Source organism: Engystomops pustulosus, chromosome 6 (genome assembly GCF_040894005.1).
Source record: "Engystomops pustulosus chromosome 6, aEngPut4.maternal, whole genome shotgun sequence".
In the NCBI taxonomy this organism is placed as follows: Eukaryota; Metazoa; Chordata; class Amphibia; order Anura; family Leptodactylidae; genus Engystomops; species Engystomops pustulosus.
Genome location: NC_092416.1, coordinates 63,714,890 through 63,734,528, shown reverse-complemented (window position 1 = coordinate 63,734,528; position 19,639 = coordinate 63,714,890). Strand labels below are relative to the sequence as shown.

The window sequence follows — 19,639 nt, the reverse complement described above, 5'->3', positions numbered from 1 at the left end:
AGCAAGCTATCTGTCCTTGGCCAAATTCCCGCAGATGGCAACACATTCTTTGTTTAATCAGCAGGTTCTCATGTTTTTGTTTGTTGACCTTAATTATAAGGATTTTGCAGGCCACTGACCCAAGTGTTCACCGAGCCACCTTTACCTTGTGGCACAGGGCTCCATTATGCTGAAAAGAGTGTGGCTCCTCACCAAATTGCTCCCGGATTCTTGGGGGAAGTTGCTCTTGAATACCATTATGTATGGCAGTGTTCAGAGTAACCCGACATCCATGGATGTAGAATAACCCAGTGAAAAGGTCTGGCAGGTAAAGGTGGTGAAGATGTATAACTGTAGTTCCGTCACTTCTCTGTATTCAAAATTTACACTTTTAACTTCAGGCAGCTTGCTCATGATTTATCATCTGAATCCAGATGTGGGAGACATATTTATGAAGTGCAACTTTTCAAAAAGTCACAAAACTAAGCGCAAATCCACTCCAGAAATATGATGTGCAAAAAGCTCCCAAGTCTTAAAATACTGAAACCCTGTCTCATGATAAACCTTTCCCCAGGATTTTCCCAGACGTCCAAAACAGTTCAAAAGGGGGTTTTTATAATAGGAAATACTTCCTTTTCTGATCTCTGCAGCCCAAACCCAAAACTGGCATTCTGCATGAAGTACAAGGATTAGCCTGTGAAGAACTGGGGTAAAACTTGCGGACTTGCTTATTCTGGTTTCGCTATTCAGAACACACATGCTCTTTGTCGAGTTGAATATATAATGTGAAGTAATATAGTGATAGTAACTTTACAATTATCTGCTAGTTACCAGTGTGCACATCTATAGGTTAGGTCTCCACACCGGAATTTGGTTGTGTATGAGTCTTCGTAGTATAGTCTGTTATGGTCAGACTTTTTAAAAAGATTCACCAAAAGAAATCACCAGATTAAAGAAGTAGGTTCATGCACCATGTCTGAAAACGTTTACGGTCTGTATTTAATAGAAACCTTATGTAGACATCCGCCCAGCATTATACCTGCCTCCCGCCCCACTAACAGCCTGACATTAAAGGCTTTGCTGCTTTGAAGAGTTTAAAGCCACCTATAAGTGACTAAATCCTTAGAAAAGAACAATGAAAAGACTTTCCATAAACACTTATATAAAAATCATTCCATGTCGCAAAATCTGCCATCCCAGACAACAAAAGGCACGCTCTACTCAAAGTCTTCACGTTAGTCCCTACAGAAGAAAACCACCAAAATAGGATTCTCAAAAAATGTAACTACAAAAAAATCAAAGCTGCACTCAGGAGACCACAGCTCATTTTGATGGAGCGCTTAAGGGCATGACCATAAAAGTGAGGTCAGTTTTCGAAATCTTTAAGCTGAATAATATATTTAGAGCGTGTTTAAATGATGCTGTTTACATGTACCATATAACCTTGTATAAGCTGACCCAAGTATAGGCCGAGGTACCTAATTATACCATAAAAACTGTGAAAGCCTATTGACTCGAGTATAAGCCTATGGTGGGAAATTCAGCAACTACTCTCTAATAAAATGTAGAGCAGTCTCCCCTCACAAATGAAATGTCCACAGTAGCCCCTCCAATTAATATGTCCAGCAGAGTGCCCCATTAATGCAATGTCCAGCAGAGTGCCCCCATTAATGCAATGTCCAGCAGAGTGCCCCCATTAATGCAATGTCCAGCGGAGTGCCCCCTTAAAAAAATAAAGTTAGAACTGACATCCTCTTCTCCCCGTAGAACCACTTCAATTCAGGGCCAGGTCGGCAAATGCACACAAACTATGACATCAGCAGGCGGTGACACTGCCACCTGCCGGTAGATAGCATAGATGTGCATCTGCCGACCCGGCTGGGGACCCAAATAGGTGCTGCGGGGAGAAGAGGACGCCAGTGATGTATTAACTTTATTTCTTTTATATACCCAAGTATAAGCCAGGTGGGGCTTTTATTTAAGCATTGTTTTGAAAACCTCGGATTATACTCAACTATTTAAAGTAGTTAATATTGGAGGTGAAAGATCCCAAAAAAAATTCTCTGGTAAAATGAATTGTTTTCCTTTGCAGTTTTGATGGTGTTTTAAACACGCAATGTGAATAAACCATTTCAAAGGAACAGAGCCAGGGAAATAATAATAATGATATACAAGAACCTGTCACAAGTTTTCTGCTACCCAGTAGCAGACATACCAGCACATCCTATTTTGGTCTCATCTTACCACATGATCTTCTCCCATGACTCCTCTGGATCATACAGATGGTCAGTGGGGAGCTTCAAACAGGCCTGGACATGTGCTGGCATGAGCAGGGGGACCTCGCAAGCCCTGCTTGATTTTAATCCATGACGGGGTAATGTGTTACTAACAGTTAACTTTGAGACTATGGTCCCAGCTGGATTCAGGTTATTGACCAGGTCCTTCTGTATAGTTATACTGCGATTCCTGACCTCTCTCAGAATCATCCTTATCCCACAGTGAGATCTTGCATGGAGACCGAGGAAGGTTGAAGGTCATCAAGTCTTCTATTTTCTAATAATTGTGCCAACAGTTCTTGTCTTCTCACCAAGCTGCTGCCTATTGTCCTGTAGCCCATTCAAGCCTTGTGCAGGTCCTTCTTGCCCATGGTGAAGAGGTTGGAATGTCAGGAGTGTTTGGGGAGGTGTTTTAATACAGGAAATAAGTTCAAAACAGGTTCCAGATGTGTTTCTAGATTCTGTCACTCACAGTTGAAGTGTAGCTACAATAAAAATTGTAGATGGGAAAACTTGCAAAATCGACCTTGGATCAAACACTTATTCCCCCCCCCCTGTAGAGTTATCATGGGGTTTGCACCATTTTTTGGAGCTTTTATTTTTGTCTGCTTTACTTGTCACCGCTAGGCTCCAGATCTTTCGGAGAACATTCTTGTCATCAGTTTGGTCAAGTGAATGAAAGGAAAAATCTGGAAGCAGTAACAAGTCCTAACATGTCTACACAAATACCAGATATTCACACTAAGTCTTTTAATAAGAGCAGCAAAGTCAGGATTAAGCAGATACAAAGCAATAGTTGTGGTCTTTCTGTACCTAGTTATAAAGTTTCCAGGTAAAGTACCAGCTTCTGGAGCCGGCCAGCCACACTTGTGTTCTGTCCACAATTTTAATATTTTTGCTCAATTTCGAAGTTTTTGCTCAATTTTATATTTGAGGTATCTGAGAATTTCGTGTGCAAAAAGAAAAAGGCAGAAATTGAGCAGATGTTAAACATGCGTGTGACTGGTGCAGTCTATTGGCATAGAGCACACACGGCCGATACTCACATCAGAAGGCATGTAACATTGCACATACACCAGACTATATTGCCATCTTTTCGGAGACATAACTGTAATAAATTTTTGGTTGACAGAGCTGGTTTAGGGTTTTTTACGTGTTGACTTGTCCTTTTCAGTGGTACCATTTTGGTGCACATAACTCTTTTTGCTCACTTTTTGGAACATTTTTGTGAAGGGATTTAATTAAAATGTTTTTGTCAAGTTTTGTTTTTAAGGTGTTCACCGAACAAGAGTTATTTTACAGATTGTTACCGACAGGACAGAAGATGGCCACTGGTCACATGTTCACATCACATGTCCTGCACCTGCCTGGGCAGGTCATGTGATCACTACTATGTTTGGCAGTAGTCGGTTGGTTGCAGTGCATCCAGTATGGTCAGTGTTTTGGTGATGTCAGTTACATACATTACTATGGTAACAGAGCAAGAAAACCTGTTACATCATCACTGGGAGCAGAGCATAAGAGGGAGGAGGAGTTACTGAGAACTAAAGGATCTTGGAACTTGTAGTTTTAAGTGGCGGACATCTTGGTGATAACTTTAGAGAGGCCATAAAATTTAGTGAATCATAAAATCAAACTATTTAAGCTCCATTTTGTGACTAATGACATTGAGTTTTGTTTCATTCATTTATTTATAGCATTATGGTTTTTTGTATTAGACGTTCATATTCCTGGAATACCCCTTTAATTGTTTTTATTAGAAAAACTTTATTAAGTGTTTTAAACTGGGTTTTTCCCCATATTTTTTAACAGGTAGCCTTGACCAAGCGATGCTTTGATCGCTTGTTCAAGTTCTCATTCATGTAACACAGTGTAATACAGATGTGATTATATCAGTGTGTCAGAGGTGCTTCTGGTAGCATTAGACAAGGCTGCAGTCACATGTTAGCGTTTTGATTCCGTTTTATCATCGAATCAAAACGCATTGGGCCGGGCTGCAGCTGATTGCATATGTATCTAAATGCAAAACACCGGGTCCGATTGCCGAGCAAATGCGTTTGCATACAAATGCATATGCGATCGACCTCAGTCCAGTGCATTTTTATTCCATTACAAAACGGAATCAAAACGCTAACGTGTGACAGCACCCTCAGTGTTGTGTCCCATACACTGTGCATGTGACATCTCATCCAACCCCTTTACTCAGCAGTGGGAGGCGAAGGATTGGCTTAGACGTCACATGCCTAGTGTTCAGAGAACCACTGCTGGTACCGGGAAATCCCTCCAGAAAGGGAATTATATTTTAAATTTTTTTAGTACTTTCAAATACAGAGTAGAAAATGTAGCCTGACCATCACTGTTTGCAGCATGGCAAAACAGGACATGTGCGTTTTAAAGTCTAGATTTACTCGATATATACTTTTTTGACACAAAAAAACTGGAAAAACGTATTGACTCGAGTATAAGCCGAGGGTGGGAAATGCATTGGTCACAGTCCCCCCAGTATATAGCCTGCCAGCCCCCTGGAGTATATAGCCGCAAGCTGACATCATAGTGTGTGCCAATGTGGCTGACGTCACGAAAACTGTGACGGACCAGGACCTGATGTCAGAGCCACGATGGATGCCGGGGAGCGTCAGAAGTCGAGTTCACTTTTTGTTTTTTTCCTTGACTCGAGTACAAGCCGAACTAGGCTTATACTCGAGTATGTGTGGTAATTTTCTCAACTTAAAATCTTGGAGAAAACAATTGGCATAACAATCAACAGTAAAAGAGTTTGTGTACAGTTTACTATAAAAATATGCTGTTGTAAGAACTATAATTCTTCTTCCGCTACTTGGTTTGCATTTATGTTTTCCAAGCATGATTATAGCTAAACAAAGTGCATGTTAGTCCCGGACATCTTGTGTTACATATACTAATTGCTCTGAGGTCTTGGCACCCACGTCCTAGTATTTACCCATGTTCTGTGATACCTGCAGTGGAGGATTCTTTCCTCTTAATCAAATTCATGCCCAAAAGCCCCAATATAATGATACTTTCAGTGATAAATACACAAGAATGTCAAACATCCCATGGCATCAGATGGAGCAGAGAAGGTGATGTGGGGAGTACATCATGGAGAAAGGCAGACGCAAGCTTAAGGGACACTTGTGGGCAACTTTTGGGCTTGGACGGCTTTTGTCACATAAAGTTTGTATTCACAGTGCTACCTACAGACAGTGACAGGTCATGCTGGGCAATGCAGCTTTACAACAACACAAGGTATGGGAGGCATGGGTGTAAATACACAGATTTGACACTGTGGTTTTTTTATAGCTGCATTTTTGTCATGGCTTTACCATCAGTACTGCAAAATTGTGATTTTGTGGTAACATAGCAGCAAAGCCAGCAGCTAAACTGTCTCACATGAGTCCACCAAAATAGTTTTAGCACAGCTGAAAAGAGTCTTTTACAACAATTCCAACGATTCCTGTATAATGCTGCTGGCTTCTTCCTAGCTGTAGATACAGCCTGTTATATCCATCAGCCCTTCTTATAAAATCATATTCAGCTATTTCTGAATTGGGCACACTTTCGAGCATTCATACGAGTCTGGACAGCATGTTTGTAATTGGCCGACCTGAAGCATGTGATGAGTCACATGTTTGTGACATCACTCAAGGTCCTTTGCCAGAACACTAAGGGTGCGTTCAAACTTTCAAGTTTTCTAATGCAGGTTTTGAAGCCAAAAGCAGGTGTGGTTCATAGTAAGTAAGACCATATCATTGAAAGAAGCTGCTCCTCTTTTTTTCACCCAACTCCTGGTTTGGACATGAAAAACTGCATCTGAAAACCTGAACTTTTGAACGCACCCTCAACCTTTAACATGAATCAGGACAGCAGGTTTGTAATTGGACGACTCGAAGCATGTAATAAGTCACATGCTTATGACACCAGTCCATGTCCTATTCTTCTGCACTGCCCTACTGCAACACCTCCCAACAAGCCACCTGTTGTCTGTAGCTGTTCTATACGGTTTCCAATGGTTACCAGGAAGCATAGCAAATGGAGAGTAGCCTGGGGGGGGGGGGGGGACACAAGGTAAAACGTCTACTAGCTGCCAAACAGCTGCAGATAGCAAATTAGAGTAAATTAGAAATTTGGTTATTTTTGCTTGGTGCAGAGTTAGGCAAAAGTTTTTATGCTTTACAGTTGTACTTTGAGTCTGGAGTTTCGTACCTGGTTTATTTGTGGGGGGAGGGGGGGGGGGGATAAATCCCAGATTTTGTTAGTGGGCAAAGGCTCAAATTCTTGAGTAACTCTGGTTTGCAACCTTTTTTTTCTTTAGATGTCCAGATGGATTGAAAAATGTGATCACAGAAAACTTTGCTAGACAGCTAAGAAAAAGGTCTCAAATTTTTGCGCAAATCTGTAAATGCACCAAAAAAATGGAGCCAATATAACAGAAGAATAAGAAAAACCTAAGATAAATGATCCCTACAATCTTTTACTTTCACAATTACATCAAATTCTTGATCCTCATGACTAAATAATTAAATAACCTTCACAAGTCGAGCACCATATCATATATAACATATATAACACATATATAACACAAATCACTGTGTAGCCCCAGTCTGGCAAATGAAAGTTTTCAGACAGTTGTCAATGTACAAAAATACCAAAAATGAGCCGGTGACAGGTGGTGCTTTAAGAGAGGGGGAGGGTTCACACAGTATTAGAGATGAATAAAGTGGGGATTTTAGGAGCCAGGAAAATCAACTATAGATATGAAACGAACTGTAGGAAAATCTACTATAATCTGACAAGCTGGAATCATTTGGCTAGCAGCCAGGAGTGGAAGTCAGGTTGGATTTTTTCTCCTGGATGACACAAAGGAGGACAATAATTATTAGTAACTTTAAGAGCAGGGATATATATAATTGAGGTGGATGGGGGGGGGGCTGTATATAAAGGAGGGGAGGATATGGGATATAATAAAACACATATAATGGTCTAGTACAGTGCTTTACATGAAACTAGGTACAGTTCTATAGAAAAAAAAATCAGAAACAAAAGACACAATAGGGGGGAATCATAATGCAGTGGAAGTCAAGCTTTTTAACCTTTTTAACTTTAAAATGTGCTATTTTTATGAACTGCTTGGTAAATATGGAGTATCTTCAAAGAAAAGTGCTGGAGGACTGTGGAAGTGGCAATGTCAAACCCTAAAATGTACTTTCCACAGCTCGGCCTCTGCCAGTCAGAGGCCTGAGAGGTCGCAGAAGCAAAGGATAGTGACGTCAGAGCTGAACACACATACTGCTTCTGTCAGTGACCACTGGAAACAACTGGCTTGGGGGGTTGCCAGGAGGACACATGTCTTGAGATTTTATTTCATTTTCTACACCCACTTTTATAAACTTTAGTGGAAACATGCATGGATTTGCAAATACAAGTTCTTTTAAAAGTGATCTCAAAAAGACAGAATTTCAAAATTGGAATGATGTTTTACTCTTATAGACAGCATGTGTCACTGTTTTTTTGTGGAAGAATAGAGGTAACTAATGTGACAATAATATACCTGTAAATAGAGCAGGCATATAACATATGATTGTTAAAGTTTTGGGAGGAAGAAGACACAGTCCAGATCTATACATAACACAGGTTATGGTCGCTATGAAACTGCATATAGTAAAACACATAGGGGAAATTAAACAAAATATGCCATAATTGCCAAATCTTTAACCTACTGTGCTTTGCAGGAGATTCATTATGCGTTTAGAAACTTGCAGCAGCTTATGATATTCAGTATTGGCAAATCCCTCATATTTTATTTTCAAACTGAATAAAAACTACAATTGTCCGTTATCTTCTGTTTTCATCACTTTTGTCTTCCTTTTCATATTTATTTTAAAAATACGGAAGGTACAACGGAAGAGATGACAAAAATAATTCAAAAAGCATCTGAAAACTTCTATTCAATGTTGTAATTGAAACCTCTCATCTTATGCTTCCATTATCTTTATTGGAAACAATAGTGCAGACGCCTGCGTTATTATCACCGCCAGAATAACAGAAGTGTAACTGAAGGGCGACAAAACAAAGCCATTTTTTGGTAACGTAAGAGAATAACCTAAGGTCAGCATGATGCAACTAGGCTCCAAACTGTTATGTTCTGGGATAGCGCGGTAGATACGTTTGTGTTCGGCCAGTGCATGTGCTGGATCTCACTGACCACAGTTTCGGGGACAGGACTCGTAGTTAAAGATGAGAACTTTAGGTTCAGCAGCTCTGCCTAACCCGGACGTGTTGCTTGATGCACTATAGAGCAGCCAATCAGGCAGCTTTGCACCCCTAGCAACTAGGTATGGCTTTGATTGGCCAGCATCCACCAGATGTCCACCTGGCCAATCACAGCAATGCCTAGTTGCTGGGGCGGAAAGCTGCGCTACAGTGCATCAAGCAACATTATCGGGTTAGGCAAAACTGCCAAATGGAGGATGCCGAAACTAAAGTTTGGGTCCACTCGTCTCTAACTGTAATGAAATCCAGCCAGCTCACAGACCACGCACAGTTGTGTGGTGCCAGGAAAAAAAAAATTATATATATATATATATAAAACTGTGTTGTGAACTCACCTTACACATTACTGTCCCAGAATTTAACAGACTGAGTAGATATAAGCTACATGTCACTATCTATAAACACAATACATACACTATATACACAAGAAAAAACTCTTGAAAATACCACCTCATACCACCTTGCCTATAGAGAACAGACTATTTTCAGTTTCAGTTCCACCATCATAAATTTTATGTCCAAGTCATGTTCCTTTAAATGATCTGCCCATCCAAAAAAATTACGGTAGATTAAAAAAATAAATAAATAAAAAAATCACCTTTTAATGGAATAAATGGGAACACATTGATTTGCATAACAGAACGGTTATAGAAAAACATATAACTATATATAAGGCTGTTTCATAACACATAAATAGGGAAGAGTTGTGCATCAAAAAGGGGGAGTTATACCATATACATATAGCTATATGCATAGGCATACACATAGCGAATAACTAGGGCAGCGGCACCTTATGGCTGAAATAGAAGGTATATGGGATACACAGTATAGATTTATACAATACTATTTAGAAGTTGTCCAGGAACTGCAGAATGGTAATAATACTATACCTAAAAAGTATATATAGCATATGGTATATACATACAGATTATACACAGCTAGAGAAGAGCTGTAGAATACACATACATTATATGATACAATCACCTGAGCTGGAGGGAGTGGTATGAGCATGACATTGGGACATAAAGGGACTCATAAATATATATGTTACACATAGTGTTTCAGTAGGGGCCTAGAATACATATATATACAGGAGGTGAGGTATACATGCAAGGATGTGCATAGCCACACAGTATCTCACCATACATTACATATAACTACAGCAAAGTAATGGAGAATAAATATATATTATATATAGATGTTTTGTAGGTGCATAATCCAACTTTATACTTTAAATGGAATACATAGAATTAGGAGGAGTAGTATACAGGTGCACACTAGGTTTTTATACATTTCATATACTTAGGAAATAGTAAAACAGTTGAACACATACATTATATATGAGGCACAGGCACACAGTATAGCTAAGCAGTATATCTATGCAATAACATATAACTGGGTTAGTGTTGAGTTTGTGGAATACATATTTACCACATACAAGGTAGAACTATATAGATATATAGTACTGCTCTATACACTGCTAGGGCAGAATAGCACAGCGGTAGAATACACACAGATATAGATGTATATACATGTGGCATATTGGCATACATTGTAGATCTATACATTGCACATAACAAGGATAAAGTTTCATATACATACATAGCAGTTTTGGTATACAGATACAAAGTATAGCTTTATACATTATATATAACCAGGGCACAGTTGCAGAATACAGATATATTCTGTATATACCCCCCATCCCATTCTTGTACAACACAGTCCTAATTCGGAGCAATGTATACAAATGTCCCGTGTTCCTTATAAAACACGTTCTATGTGAGTCTATACATTGCACAAAACCAGTGCAACTGTGGAGCACAGATAAATGTAGGGAAGATGTATACAGACTGTATAGCGCTGTATATCTACGGTATCTAGGATAAATTTGTATGGGTATGGTATGGAGGCACACATAATGTATCCATGCATTACATATAAATATGGAAGAGTTGGGGTAGACTACATATGACATACAAGAGGTGGAATGTTAACATACACAGTACTAGGACAGTGTGTGGGACACACTTTATGTCAGTGGGGCATCGGTGGGTATATACTACATGTGCATGTCAGTGGGGCATCGGTGGGTATATACTACATGTGTATGTCAGTGGGGCATCGGTGGGTATATACTACATGTATATCTCGGTGGGGCATCGGTGGGTATATACTACATGTGTATGTCAGTGGGGCATCGGTGGGTATATACTACATGTATATCTCGGTGGGGCATCGGTGGGTATATACTACATGTGTATGTCAGTGGGGCATCGGTGGGTATATACTACATGTATATCTCAGTGGGGCATCGGTGGGTATATACTACATGTGTATGTCAGCAGGGCATCGGTGGGTATATACTACATGTGTATGTCAGCGGGGCATCGGTGGGTATATACATGTGTATGTCAGCGGGGCATCGGTGGGTATATACATGTGTATGTCAGCGGGGCATCGGTGGGTATATACTACATGTGTATGTCAGCGGGGCATCGGTGGGTATATACATGTGTATGTCAGCGGGGCATCGGTGGGTATATACTACATGTGCATGTCAGTGGGGCATCGGTGGGTATATACTACATGTGCATGTCAGTGGGGCATCGGTGGGTATATACTACATGTGTATGTCAGTGGGGCATCGGTGGGTATATACTACATGTATATCTCGGTGGGGCATCGGTGGGTATATACTACATGTGTATGTCAGTGGGGCATCGGTGGGTATATACATGTGTATGTCAGCGGGGCATCGGTGGGTATATACTACATGTGTATGTCAGTGGGGCATCGGTGGGTATATACTACATGTGCATGTCAGTGGGGCATCGGTGGGTATATACTACATGTGCATGTCAGTGGGTATATACTACATGTGTATGTCAGTGGGGCATCGGTGGGTATATACTACAGGTGGGGCAGCAGTGCCTATATACTACAGGTGGGGCAGCAGTGGCTATATACTACAGGTGGGGCAGCAGTGGCTATATACTACAGGTGGGGCAGCAGTGGCTATATACTACAGGTGGGGCAGCAGTGGCTATATACTACATGTGGGGCAGCAGTGGCTATATACTACATGTGGGGCAGCAGTGGCTATATACTACATGTGGGGCAGCAGTGGCTATATACTACAGGTGGGGCAGCAGTGGCTATATACTACAGGTGGGCAGCAGTGGCTATATACTACATGTGGGGCAGCAGTGGCTATATACTACATGTGGGGCAGCAGTGGGTATATACTACAGGTGGGGCAGCAGTGGGTATATACTACATGTGGGGCAGCAGTGGCTATATACTACATGTGGGGCAGCAGTGGCTATATACTACATGTGGGGCAGCAGTGGCTATATACTACATGTGGGGCAGCAGTGGCTATATACTACATGTGGGGCAGCAGTGGCTATATACTACATGTGGGGCAGCAGTGGCTATATACTACATGTGGGGCAGCAGTGGCTATATACTACATGTGGGGCAGCAGTGGCTATATACTACAGGTGGGGCAGCAGTGGCTATATACTACAGGTGGGCAGCAGTGGCTATATACTACATGTGGGGCAGCAGTGGGTATATACTACAGGTGGGGCAGCAGTGGGTATATACTACATGTGGGGCAGCAGTGGCTATATACTACATGTGGGGCAGCAGTGGCTATATACTACATGTGGGGCAGCAGTGGCTATATACTACAGGTGGGGCAGCAGTGGCTATATACTACAGGTGGGCAGCAGTGGCTATATACTACATGTGGGGCAGCAGTGGGTATATACTACAGGTGGGGCAGCAGTGGGTATATACTACATGTGGGGCAGCAGTGGGTATATACTACATGTGGGGCAGCAGTGGCTATATACTGCATGTGGGGCAGCAGTGGGTGTGCCGTGGAGGCATCTGTCAGTGTCAGCGCTGATGCTCAGGCAGAGGATGCTCGGCACAGAGCGCGCAGTGACACGGGCAGAGCTCAGCGCTCCTGACACCCGGGCCTTGTCTCTGCAGCAGGCGGGGGGGCGGGGCCTGACATCTCCGCTCGCGAATAACTATGGCCCCGAGGTAAAGAATTAGCACGGGGCACCGCGCACAAGACAGGTGAGTAGCGGGAGGAGGAGAGTCCGGCATCGCCATACTCACCGCACACACATCACCAAGTCCGGGAGCCACCGCCGCCACCACACAACATTCCCAGCTGCATCCTTCACCTACTCCGGATCCACATTCTGGGAATAGAGATCCCTCCGCCTATTCACCATAAACGGGAGTTTGGTGATGCGCCCAACGCTTGCCGTTGGGTGTGTTGCGATCACGTCACGAACGTCAGTGTGTAGCTGTGCTCCGTGCAGAACAAATAGTCCGGGAAGGGAGAAGATCATGAGTGATGTTCTTCTGACAGAACTTTCAGTCAGTCTCTTCCTGAGCGCAGAAACGTGCAGAGGGTGACTGACAGCACAAGAGAAAGGGCAGAACCTGGGGAAATGTGTGTGTGATTATTCACTAATGTAAGTCATGAAGAAACTCATCATTTTCCATGCTAATCAAATTTTTTTGTGAAAATTCTCATGTTATAATGAACATTTTTCTTTAAAATTACTTATATCCCTCACATTCAGCCATTCTATTGAATCCCCAAGGACCCCGATCTGTCCCAGTTATAACTCTGACGACACAACCAAACGTCATTGTACAAAAAAACACGAAATCTCGATTGTCTGAGAATCCTGGATCTTACATTGGTTGGACTTTATGGAACGATCACTGACCCAGGGACGGGAATTCAATCATCATAGTTATATATGATGCAAGGAGCCGCTGAAAACCTCCAGACAACAGCGCCAAACTCTAATCTTGATAACAAACTGGTGCTATTGTTCCATGGGGAAGCATGGACTCCGTGCATTATACTGTATATCAATAGGATGCTCAGAGTCCTGTCCTCTGCACTGTGACTCCGACTACACAAACATATAATAGTTTATAAAAAATGTGTAATACTGGTGCAGACACTTTATTAATAGATGTGCAACCAGTCTGCATATGTATTTATGTGCAGTCTATGTCAGAATTGTGCCCCTATGTCTTTCTTGGGAAATAAAACTATTTGTTGAGTTAAGAACCACGGTAAAGAGTCACAAGTGCATTTAAAGAGTAGAATAGAGAAAGCTCAGTAGAAGAACTTGTACACATTGGGGGGAATTTAACATATGCTAGCGCCCGTGCTCCAGCGTATAATAAAGACCACGCCCCCCCCCCCCCATATCCTGGTGGATACATCAAGTGGCTTAGAGAGTCTTTCATCGATTGCAGTTATATCACAGCTACAACAGAAGGCAATGGCTCCAGTCGTGGTGCGATGAGCACATGGTGTGTCACCACACTGTGACCGAGTTGGGCAGACGTTTTCACAAATCTGCCAAAATATAGGACATGTTTTATGTTTTGCGGCACAACCACCAAAGTCACTGTTTGAGAGATGTGGCTGCTCATCTGCCCATAGAGGGAGGAGGGTTGAGGAACACCACCACTCCCACCTCCTTCTCCCATCTCCTGTCCCATTGCCTAATACAGCACTGGGACAGAGGACAGAAGGGCATGCCAGGCTGGCCGGAAGTTTGCGGAGCTGAGTTTTCGTGCCCCTGCATACAAATGGGCACAGCTCTGACAGACTGGGTGTGGGACACTGCAAGAGCCGGATCAGGTGTGTACAGCTTTATTTGTTTTAAAAAACCTCCCCAGCCTGGCTGACAAATCTTTCTAACAGTCGGACAACAATATATATATATAAATAACATGTCTTATGTTTAGATATATATAAATATAACATGTCTTATGTTTTTTAAATTTTTGCGGTGTGGTCTCTCCATAGAAATCATAGAATAGAATATTTGGGGGGCAGAAATGGCTCGCATACATGATCGGAGACATACTGACGTTTTTGCTACTGGACTAAAAATGCATAAAATCATTAAAAAGACACATTACTGAATCAGCATGGTAACCCCGTTTCTGTCTGTCCTTCATCAGTCCTAAGTTGTTTGAATGATAACATTTTTCATAAAACAGTATAATAACAATGCCTATACTTTTCTGTCCCCCCAGCCTGCCAGACCCTGCCCCCCAGTAAATAGCCTGCCAGCCCCTGCCTCCCCAGTATATAGCCTGCCAGCCCCTGCCTCCCCAGTATATAGCCTGCCAGCCCTTGCCCCCCAGCATATAGCCTGCCAGCCCCTGCTCCCTCTTGTATATAGCCAGCCAGCCCCCCAGTATATAGCCTGCCAGCCCCTTCCCCCCCAGTATATAGCCTGCCAGCCCCTGCAGTATACAGCCTGCCAGCCCCTCCCCCCAGTATACAGCCTGCCAGCCCCTGCAGTAAATAGCCAGCCCATCCCCCCCAGTATATAGCCGGCCAGGCCCTGCTCCGTGTATGTCAAGCCTTTCCGATGTCCCCCGCAGGTCCTCTTCTTGCTTCGGATCCTCTTTGGGTCCTCTTCGGGTTCTTTGGGTCCTCTTCAGGTCCCCTTGTACAGCCAACACACACAATAACGTGGCTAACGTCATTGCCAACGTCATTGCTTGTGCACCGCTGGCATCACACGGGGACCTGAAGAGGAGCTGAAGGTACCGAAGAGGACCCAAAGAGGCACCGGAACATCCGAAGCAAAAAGATCTCAATTTTTGTGCTGAAAAACTTGGTTTATCCTCCAGTCATCTCTGGCAATCTCTGTCAACTCCATAGAGATGAAAGCGACAGCCCGGCCATGCTGCTCCGGACATCTCGGTAGTGTTAGGAGGGGTGTGAGGGGGGTACATTGGATCCCATCGGACCCCCATTTTAGTGATCTGCGGGGGTCCCATCACTGAGACCCTCAGCAATCAACAAGTTAGGCCTTGCTTCATGGAAAAACCCCTTTAAGGGCTTAATACTGTAAGAGTTGTATCCAGTCTACACAATCCTTTAGCACTGTGTAACAAGGGGAAGGGCTGCTGGGTGTATGTGCGGTTCTTAACCAATTTCTGAATTTGAATGTTTCTTTTCAAAAGGGCACAAAACAACAGAATGTGATGTGTGCCCTTTATATATTGTAATACAGAACATCTGTGGTTTCTGTATGCCTTGTAGCTGCATATCTGTCATACTGCTGTCCTCATTACCTGACATAGATTTGTGAAATATTTCACTGACTATCCTCAGGAGCCATTTACCACATAGAAAAGTAACATTTTCCTAAATTGACTTTCTTCATCATGATGTATCTGGAGAAAAAAGGCAAATGTCTAATTAAATTTGCTTTCTTAACATTGAAAATGATTAGAAATAGTAATTCATCTTAAGATAGGTGAACTGCATTTCTACCACTGAGATCCTCCCCTTTCCCACAGGTTTAGGGCAGATCCAATCAACATGTCCAGGGGTGTAGCGATTGCGGTCACAGAGGCAGATATTGTTGTATCACACAGCGGCAGCTCTGCGGGTCCAGCACCAGCACCCAGCATACTCTGGAAAGTTCCAGGGAGTACCCTGGGAGGCCAAGTTATGTGAGAATGAGGGGGTGCATGCTGTGTGAGAATGAGCCTGAAACCCTATGTGCCCCTGATCAATCAGAAGGTACCTAGACTTAGTCTGTGTAAAGAGGGGGACATTAAAGAGCAAGCTATGTGGGGAACAAGGGGACATGGGGGTCCTGGGCAGGGCCCTGAGTAGGTGTGTTAGTGTCCTAAGCAGACAAGTGAGATAGCGCCAAGGCCACAGAATCAGGGCTTTTCCTGAGGTGAAAAATTAAATGTATACTTGCAAAATTGTAGTAAACACATAAATATATTCCTTCAATGAATATATCAAACACTTAGATACCAATGACTGTGCCAGACATATAAATATTTACTAACTATGAACTACACTACACATATAAAAATATCCTGCACATATAAATATAAACCAAAAATGAATGTACTATATGCATAAATATATATCAGCAGTAAATAAATAATATACCGGTATTAAACAACACATTTGGGCTCCCTCTAGGCAGGCACAGATATATCTTACTTGTCTGTGCACATGTCTCCAGTATATATGTAGCAGTGCAGATGCCCCCATTATATTGGTAACCCTGCACCTGCCCCAGCCTATATGTATCCCAAGACATGCCTTCAGTATATGCTACCAGAATATATGTAGCCAAGCACATGTCCATAGTATATATGTAGCCCCACACATGCCCCCAGGATATATGTAGCCCAGCACATGTTACCAGTGTATATGTAGCCCAGCCAATACCCCCAGTAAATATATGTAGCCCAGCAAATGCCCCCAGTATATCTGTAGCCCAGCACATGCCCCTAGTATATATGTAACACAGCACATGGCACCAGTATATATGTAGCCCAGCACTTGCCACAAGTATATATGTAGCCCAGCACAAGTCGCAAGTATATATGTAGCTACCGCTCATGCCCCTAGTATATATGTAGCCCAGCACATGCCACCAGTATACATGTAGGCCAACACATGCCACAGTATATATGTATCCCAGCACATGCCACCTGTATATATGTAGCCCAGCAAATACCCAGAGTCTATATGAAGCCCAGCTCATGCCCCTAGTATATATGTAGCCCAGCACATGCCACCAGTATACATGTAGGCCAACACATGCCACAGTATATATGTATCCCAGCACATGCCACCTGTATATATGTAGCCCAGCAAATACCCCCAGTCTATATGAAGCCCAGCACATGCCACCAGCATATATGTAGGTCAGCATATGCCCTAGTATAAATTTAATCCAGCACATGCACATGAATTAATAAAACATTGGGATGGAGGTTGTGTGAAAAATGTGGAATTGGACCGTGTCAGAACAGGGAGGGGGGAATGGTGGTACAGGCTGTGCCAGAAGGAAGCAAACAGGGAGGGGATGGGGTGCAGACTGTGTGAAAGGTGGGGTGTGAGAGGGAACAATAGGGATGTGGTTTATGGGAAAAGAAGACAATATGTATCTATTTCATTCAATCCACAAAGATTTTTGCATGCAACTCCTCGTGCCATCTACATGGAGGATCCTCGGCTCCTGCAAAGTACATGTGGACCTGTGACTAGGACACAGATAATTTTGGATCTCAATAAGGTGAAATCACCATACACCAGGAGGGTGGAGGACAGGAGGAGGAGGCTGGGGGACAGGAGGAGGATAGGGGACTGGAGGACAGGAGGAATCTGGGGGCTACAGAAGGAGGCTGGAGGACAGGAGGAGGATAGAGGACAGGGGGGGCTGGATGACAGAAGGAGGATAGAGGACAGGGGGGCTGGAGGAGGAGGCTGGGGGAAGAGAGGAGTAGGCTGGAGGACAGAAGGATGCTGGGGGACAGGAGGAGGAGAAGGCTGGAGGAGGCTGAGGGACAGGAGGAGGATTCTGGAGGAGAAGGCTGGGGGATGGGAGGAGTAGGCTGGGGGACAGAAGGAGGCTGGGGGACAGGAGGAGGAAAAGGCTGGAGGAGGCTGGAGGACAGGAGGATAATAGATGAGGCTGGGGGACAGGAATATGCCGGAGCAGGCTGGGGGAAAGAAGGATGTCTAGAAGAGGAGGAGGCTGCAAGAGAGGAGGAGGATAAAGGACAGTGGGTGCTGGAGGACAGGAGGAGGAGGTTGGAGGACAGGAGGATGGTGGAGGAGACTGGGAGACAGGAGGAGGCTGGAGGACAGGAGGATGCTAGAGCAGGCTGTGGGACAGGAGGAGGATGCTGGTGTAGGCTGGAGGATAGGAGGAGGATAGTGGACGGGGGGCTGAAGGATAGGATGATGCTGGAGGAGGCTGGGGAACAGCAGGAGGCTGGGGGACAGGACAATGATTCTAGAGGAGGAAGAGGCTAGAGCAGTAATCCCCAACCTTTTTCTGCCCAGGGACCAGCTGTAAACATACATTTTCTTCAGGGACCAGTTCGGTGGGGGGTTGCGGTCTGGTGTCATAGTTTCATAGCTAAAAATGTATATTTGAATGCTCCACCATAATTCCCTGTGTGCTTAGCTTACACCGTTCCATTTCCTGAAGAAGCACCCCAAATTGTATTGTCCTTTTTCCTGTAGCATCCTCCCCTCCCATGTCCCCTTTACTGCATTATGTCTTCCCTCCTTGTCTCCTTTCCTTTGCTTCCCTCACCATATGCTTCCAATGTCCCCTTTCCCAGCCGAACTCTGTCAAAAACAAGAATACTTACCTTCCTCATTCCCCTGCAAAATTCTTCTCTTCCTTCCCTTCACTAATTGCATGATGTTATGACATCATGACGCTTGTCGTCAATAAAGCAGTGCATTATTTGGTGGGTTTTTTTTTTGTTTTACAGTGGTTAGGCGCGGCCCAGTACCAGGTGTTCCAAGGCCCGGTCTTGGGCCACGGACCGGTGGTTGGGGAACACTGGGCTAGAGGACAGGAGGCCACAGGAAGAGGCTAGAGGACAGGAGGCCACAGGAAGAGGCTAGAGGACAGGAGGCCACAGGAAGAGGCTAGAGGACAGGAGGCTACAGAAATAGGCTGGAGGACAGTAGCTACAGGAGGAGGATGGGGGATAGTATTTACAGGAAGAGGATGGAGGACAGGATGCTACAGGAGGAGGATAGAGGACAGGAGCTACAGGAGGAGGATTGGGGACAGGAGCTACAGGAGGAGGCTGGAGGACAGTATTTACAGGAAGAGGATGGAGGCAGGTGGCCACACAATGAATGATGGACTATGCAAATAGGAGCAATGGGTGATTAATGATAGAAATGATTTGACTCTATATGATGTATTTTATTGGTGTTTTGCACTGCTCATCATGACCATGTGTACCACTGCCCTGTTTCCGATGCACTTTTAAAACATGTGGGTAGGAAAAGAACATGATTTTTTATGCTGCAATATTTTACCTTCACTGATTTTACATCTATGATTTCTGTCCATGAGCTTTCCGTGTTCTTTAAGGCCAACATGGGGACCCATTGCGTGCTTCATGTGTAGAGATGTCTAGTTTTTATCTGTATAAATGTAGTCATCCTTTCAATCAATGAGTCTGGGTGCAGTCTGTTTTTTTCTAGAATGTATTCTGTATACATCTAAGCA

The 19,639-nt window shown here is 43.6% G+C and overlaps 1 protein-coding gene across 1 annotated transcript in view; it reads right to left on the bottom strand.

Annotated features, from left to right (window-relative positions):
* The window catches only part of LOC140135184 (uncharacterized), a 30,255-nt gene extending 17,427 nt beyond the window's left edge, over positions 1-12,828 (bottom strand). The window contains exon 1 of the mRNA XM_072156332.1: positions 12,678-12,828. The gene's annotated coding sequence lies outside the window, so the exon portion shown is untranslated. The remainder of the gene's footprint in view (positions 1-12,677) is intronic.
* Positions 12,829-19,639: the final 6,811 nt, after the last annotated feature.